The 7,160-nt window shown below is 48.3% G+C and overlaps 1 long non-coding RNA gene across 1 annotated transcript; it reads left to right on the top strand.

Annotated features, from left to right (window-relative positions):
• Positions 1 to 2,731: 2,731 nt before the first annotated feature.
• On the top strand, positions 2,732 to 6,128 carry LOC141418211 (uncharacterized). The gene is made up of 4 exons (XR_012442889.1): positions 2,732 to 2,865; positions 3,489 to 3,640; positions 4,193 to 4,333; positions 5,914 to 6,128. It is a non-coding gene; the product is annotated as an uncharacterized lncRNA (long non-coding RNA).
• Positions 6,129 to 7,160: the final 1,032 nt, after the last annotated feature.

The raw sequence follows: 7,160 nt of genomic DNA on the forward strand, positions 1-7,160 counted from the left end.
TTCCTGAGTGCTCAGATTACAGATGTACACCACCATGTCTGGCTGATTTTATACGATGTTTTGAACAAATTTGTTCATGAAACAAAGGTTCATGGTGTGGGATTTTCCACCTGTGCTGTCATGTTGGCACTCAAAAAGTATTGGATTTTGAATTTTCAGATTAGAGCTGTCCAGCCTGCAGTATTATGGTGTGGAGGCAGTGAGTTGGTGGGTACCTGGAGTCCTAGGCAGACTAGCAAGAACAACAGTAGTAATACACGCTTGTGTCCTTCTTTGACTTCTCTGGGTAATCGCAGATGCTCCTGCATGCCTCAGTTTCCCCATCTTGGTGTTCCCTATGCACCTCCCTCTTATCAGGTGTCCCAGGGGCTGGGAGGGCAGGTGGGGCTGATATCCTCACTGGTTGTTTGCTCTCTGTCTTCTGGAGCTGCCAACTTGGTCAAGGCCCTTGAATAAAAGGCCAGGGCACTTGTGTCCTGCTTCCTTCTCTGCAGCCTGGATCCTGTGCTGGCTCCTCCACGCCCTTGCCCTCCTAGGGTCACTGGCTGCCCCAGCAGGTAAGCAGTGTGGTCTCTCAGACAGGGAGCGGGTCAGTCCAGCGTCACACAGGTGGTGGGAATCAGCTTCAGAGTCTGAGCCCCAGACCCTTTCACCAGGACATGTGGTCAGCAGAGGGGTTGAGAAAGAAAATGGATCTGGAAGCTGGGCATGGTGGTACACATCTGTAATCTCAGAACTCAGGAGGGTGAGGCAAGAGGATTAAGAATTTGAGACCAGCCTGGGCTCCAGCTTGAGCTACATAGTGAGATTCTGTCTCAAAACTAAAGTCCAAAACAAAAAAACAACCATGGTTCTGGAGGCAAGCTGCCTGGGTTCAAATACTGACTTTGCTACTTTTTAGCTGTGTGACCTTGAGCAAGCCACTTAACCTCTCTGTGCTTCAATTTCTCCATCTTAGAAATGAGGATGATAATGACCTTGCTTCAGAGTGTTGCTGGGAGCATTTTTTGACTATGTTTGAAGAACTTGGGACAGCACCAGGCTGCTGGCCACCTTTTTTGAGTGTGAGCTCCCACTGATAACCAGGAGCAATTCTCTATGGTCTTTCACTTTGCTTGCCTGTCTTCTCTTTGGTGCTAATTCTTCCAGATTGAGTTTGACTTGGGAATCTGTGGCCTGGATCCTAGCTTGGACCTCACTGTGTGACCTTGAATGAGACACTAAGTGACTCTGGCCTCAGGTTCCTCATCTAGAGCAGCAGTTTTTAGACTGGCCTTCCTCCAGCCCACAGAAGAATAATCTCTGTCTCTGTCTCTCTCTCCTGCTCCCTCTCCCTCTCTCTCCCTTCCTCTTTGGCGGTACTGAGGTTTGAATTCAGGGCTTTGCACTTGCTAGGCAGGAACTCTACCACTTGAACCACTCCCTCCAGTCCTTTTTTTTTTTTAACTCAGGGCTTACACCTTGAGCCACTCCTCCAAGCCCTTTTTTGTAGCTAGGATTACAGGAATGAGCCACCAGCACCCGGCTCCCAGCCTTTTTTTGTGATGGGGTTTTTCAAGATAGGGTCTCAAACTATTTGCCTGGGCTGGCTTTGAACTACAATCCTCCTGATCTCTGCCTCCTGAGTAGCTAGGATTATAGGCATTGGCGCCTGGCTCCCAGTCCTTTTCTCCTTTAGTTATTTTTGGGATAGGGTCTCATATTTTGTCCAGGTCATCCTAGATCAGGATCCTCCTATTTACATTTCCCATGTAGGTGGGATGACAGGTGTGTGCCACCAAGCCCAGCTATTGGTTGATATGGGGTCTCAGGCACTTTTTTCGGGGCTAGTCTCCAACTACGATCCTCTCAATGTCAACCTCCCAAGAAGCTGGGATTGCAGATGTGAGCTACAACACTCAGCCTCAGGTTTCTTCCGAGACTCTGAGGGGGGAGGGTGCTTCTTGAAGGTCAAGAAGGCTAACTAGGAAGACAAGAATCCCTCCAGCAAGGCTGATTCCACCTCAGTCCCCTCGGTTCTGGGTTTGCCAGTGAGGGTTGACTGGAGAGTGTCCCATGACACTCCAGGTGGAACTGCCAGCAGCAGCAACTCGGACACTGTGGCTGTCACCCTTGGGCCTTTGATGCTGGGTCACCTGACTGCTGTTCCCCTCCTCATCACTTCCCAACAGTCCTGGTCTTCAACCCTGTGTGTGCATGCATGTGGGTCTTTTCTTTCTGCTCTCTCCTCAAAGCACAGGTCTGATCTTTTCTTTCTGCTCTCTCCTCAAAGCACAGGTCTGATCTCCTCTCTCTCCCCACAGGGACCTCCAGGACATGTCCCAACTGCTCTTTGCTGAACAATTGCATGGAGATCACTTGTCCTTCTGCCCAGGACTCCTGTTTGTTTAGCCAGATGCTGCTGGGTGGGACACCGGATAGGACAGAGCAGGCGGAGAGAGTGGACAAAGGCAATGGACAGGGTTGGTGGTGGGGGAGGCATGGAGGAGGTACTGGGGACACCGGATAGAACAGAGCAGGCGGAGAGAGTGGACAAAGGCAATGGACAGGGTTGGTGGTGGGGGAGGCATGGAGGAGGTACTGGGGACATACCAGTACTGTGGGCACATTTGGCCTCACAGTTCAGCTCCGGATGGCTGGAGAGTGTGGCCCTACCTCTGGGGACCACTAACAAGGGGCAGAGACCCAGGAAGGACTGGGAAATTGGTACTCTAATCTCCCTTTCTGCACCCCTATCCCCAGAGAATGGGACTGTCCTGGAAAGTGGCTCATGCGTGGCCCCTGGGCAATGCCAAGAAGGCCCCCTCTCCAGTGCCTGGCTCAACACAACATGCTGTGACAACTGTGGCAGTGTGTCACAACGAGGTTTGTCAGCAAGGGACCTGGCAGTCACACACTGGGTTTAGGGAGTTTTTTGGGGATTTGGCCTGGAGCTCCTGGTCTGCGGCTTTCAGTCTGGATGATTAAGGCAGGAAGGAGAACTTCAGTCTTCCCACCTGGAGGATGGGTGTGAAATACATTTTGTAGGGGTATCTGGAAGGCAGAGTTCTATATTTTCACAGAATACCACAGCAGGTTAAATATGAAATCACAGAATTATTTTTTAATTACTTTTGGAGTTCAAGGTCTCGAAGGGAAAGCTTTCATCTGGTGTGGTCATTGCTGTGTCTCCAGGGTTTAGAAGAGTGCCTGGTACACAGTCAATGCTCAATAAGTGCTTGTGGAATGAAGAAAAGAGCCTTTAGGATCCAGCCTGAAGCTTTCTTTAGGACAGATGAACAGTGTGGGGTCACTCTGCTTGTTACTCCCCAACAAGGGACTGAAATGAGGCAGAGAGCAGGCTGGTTCCATGTTGGAGGAAAGTGATCTGAATTGTTCTGGGGTAGAGGTGGAGGCAGTGAGAGAGGTAGGGCACAGAACAGAGGGCTGGTGGTGGAAGGGAGCCTGGGGAGGGTCCCCATCTCCTGACTACATCAACTTTCTCACAGAAGCAGATTCCAACACTGTGAAGTGTCACTACTGTTCTGGGAATACATTGGCCCCATGTGACTCCTTTTCAGTCATGAACTGCACCGGCAACCAGACTGTGTGTGTCACTCTTAATGGGACATGGAGTAGAAGTAAGGCTCCTCCCTCACAGGTAAATATTGAGGTTCATCTGCATGTGTGTTCTTAGGCCAGACAAATGGTTGGGAAGTTTTTTGGAATCCCACAAAAACTGGGGATGGGGCCTTGGAAGGAGGCTTTAAAAAAAAAAAAAATCTCAGGTTCGTAGCACCACTTGACTCTCTGTAGCAGCAAAAGCCAGCAGTCTGAGGAAAAAGCTCCCAGGATTCCCACAGATAAAAAATGAGTTCACAATCCGAGCTTGTGAAACGCACAAGGAAACAAAGCACCATGAGAGATAGCCGAAACAGCAAACCACAGATCTAGGCAAGTGAGGGGCTCAGCTCTTGTAATTATCAGCTACAGAACATCCCATGTGCAATATAGTTGAGGAATAAAGTTAGAATCACAAAATGAGCAGTGTTTTGCAATAAGAGTTGCAAAAAAAAAAATGGCAAGGTAGATTTGAAAAATGAGATGTACAGAGTTACTAAGAGGTGACCAAGAGATGGGACATTCAGAGAAAGACTTGAAGGTAGGAGACTTGGATTTTGAGTGTCTCCCTAGAGCCTTCCCATTTCTGCAGGGGGTCCCCAAATCCTGATGGGCTGCGCTACACCTGACATACGCCACCTGCAAGTGAATGACACTCTGGGCCCAGAGGAGACTGGATTTCATCTGATCGCCAAGCCTGAATGCAGCTACCTGGTTTCTCCCACACAGCCAGGTGCTTTTTACCGTGCTTTCCTGAGACCTTGCTCTCTGCCATATGCTCTTCCCACACTATGTGTTCCCAGGGTACCTTGTCCCCCACCATGATGCTCCCAGGAAGTACAATTACCCGTGTCACACACACAGTGCCTGGTATATTCAGAAGCAGAAAACCCAAGGGCACAAGTCCACACACATTTTCACTCTCCATCTACAGAGGTGACTGGACTTCTCACATCCTGCCACCTAAGTAGAATTAGAGATGCAGACAGGTTAAGGAACAAATCTGAAGGTCTTTTTCTTTCTTTTCTTCACTTCCTTGCTTGTGAAACAAGGCAGATTTGCCAATAGTCTTCTTTTGCCTCACTAAGGAACATTTACAGTAATATTTGTCTTCCTGAAAAGAGCAGTGTTACTTGAAAGGGCATTTCCTGGGAGCAAGGCTAGTAAGCAATTCAACTGAGTAGAAGCACAGATGGTGTAGAGGTGAGAAAGGCCACACCTGGACAGGTGCCCTTGTTAGAAACCTTGCAGCCACCACGGTTGTGTGGTATAGAAAAGGATCTGTTTGCTGAATCTTCAGGTAAAGCAGGAACAGTCTCACCTTCCTCAAATTCCTATCTGACACAGTAGCACTTTTGAAAATTAAGCAGTAGATTAAATTATGACAGTGAAGAAAAGAAAGGCAGACTTGGGGCTTGAAATGTACAATACGGAAAGGGAAAGGGCAAAGTGAGATTGCCAAGGTCAGCTGGATGCTGGTGGCCCCCACCTATAATCTTAGCTACTTGGGAGGCTGAGATCAGGAGGATCATGATTTGAGGCCAGCCCTGGCAAATAATTCATGAGACCCCCCATCTTCAAAATAACCAGAGCAAAATGAACTGAAGGTGTGGTTCACCTTCAGTGAGCCTGCTTTTGTAAGTGTGAAGCCTTGTGTTCAAACCCCAGCTGCATCAAAAGGGCAGGGGGCATGGGAATTTTGCATGTATGGATACAGACATGCAGGAAGGTGTGGACATGTGTGGACATGGGGTTCTCAGATCCATGCTCAGAAGGGCTGAGGATGGAGCTGAGTGGTAGAGCTTGCCTCACATGTGCAAAGCCCTGGATTCCACCCCCAGCACCACAGGGGAGAAAAGGAAGGGAGTTTTCAGATCTATACTCAGGGATTGGGAAAGACAGGTACAAACACACAAAAGTATAAGCTATACATTACTGACATCCGTAAACGTTCATAGCTGTACGCCAATACTTCTGAGCACCACAAGCACACACCCAGACAGAGAAACACAGACTGACACAAACCAGCCTAAACCAAACCATACATGTAAACACATACATTTACTTATCTCCATAAGCACATATGCAGGGCCCCACAGCAGTACACGTGCAAAAGCCCCACCCTCCCACTAACGGGTCCAGAAACCTGTTTGGCACAGGCTCACACAGGATGTGCACACAGAAATAGCCCAGCACACACAGGCCAGAGCAGACAGCACACACAAAAGGACTTTTTCTGGGCATGTTCTGATATGCCCAGAAACTTCTGCACACATGTATACACACTCACTAGTTGCCTTTCTCTTTCCCCAGGTTCCCACACAACTGTGACCTCCACCAATGCAAAGACCTACACTTGCTTCACCTGCTCAGACCTCTACCATTGTGACCCTCTGTCCTGCCCGGAGGACAGAAGCTACTGCCTTCAGACAGCAGGCATCCTGGGTGAGTGTCCATGAGGACAGAAATAGGGCCAGATGCTCAGCCAGACCTCTCTTTGTTCCCTCATGCTTGGGACCTCAACTTTTCCTGACCAGATAAGACAGACTTGGTGCAAGAGAAGGTATGAGTTTCAACTCTGACACCACACTTGTCTTAGTTATTGTTAAGTAACAATCAGCTGAAAACTTAGTGGCTTAACCAGTCACAAAAGGACAAAGACTATATGATTTCACTTACATGAGACATCTAGAGGAGTCAAATTCATGCAGAGGGAAGTGCATACCTGTAATCCCAGCTACTGGACAGTCCTAGGCAGGAGGATCTTAAGTTTGAGTCTAGCCCGAGCAAAGTGAATGAGACCCTATCCCCCAAATAAAATTAAAAACAAAATGACTGTCAGATGCCTGTGGTTCATGTCTGTAATCCTAGCTACTCAGAAGGCAGAGATCAGGAAGATTGAGGTTCAAAGCCAGCCCAGGCAAATAGTTCCTGAGACCCTACCTCGAAAAAACCCATCACAAAAAAGGTGTAGGCCCTGAGTTCAAACCCCAGTACCACAAAAAAAAAAAAAAAAAAAGACTGGGGGATGTGGTCCAAGTGGTAGAGCATTTGCCTAGCAAGGGCGAGGCCCTGGGTTCAATACACAGTACTCCTCCAATCCCCCCAAAAAGTGGATAAATGGGTGCCAGGCATGGAGGAGGGAGTCTGTGAGTTGTTCCATGGATATAGAGTTTCAGTTTTGCAAAATTAAAATGTTTTGGAGCTTGGCCACACAAGGATGTAAATTAGTTAATATTACATTAACAATGGCTAAGACTATCCTCTTTATACTGTGTTTCCTTTTTTAACCACAATTTAAAAAACTGTAGTGATTCGAAACAATGCTGTGTTATTTCTCCTGATTGGGCTCAGCATGGCAGCTCTTCTGCTCCCAGCAATGGAGGCAGAGGCTCACTTGTGTGACTGCATTCAGCTGGGAACTTCACTCGGACTGGGTGCCCACAACAGCCTCTCAGCCTCCAAGCCTCTCCGTGTGGACTCTCTCAGTCAGTAGCTTAGCTTAAACTTCCTTTCAGCATGGTGGCTGACTTCTAGAAGGAAGAAGTAGACTCTACCAG

This window comes from Castor canadensis, chromosome 16, assembly GCF_047511655.1.
Source record: "Castor canadensis chromosome 16, mCasCan1.hap1v2, whole genome shotgun sequence".
Lineage (NCBI taxonomy): Eukaryota > Metazoa > Chordata > Mammalia > Rodentia > Castoridae > Castor > Castor canadensis.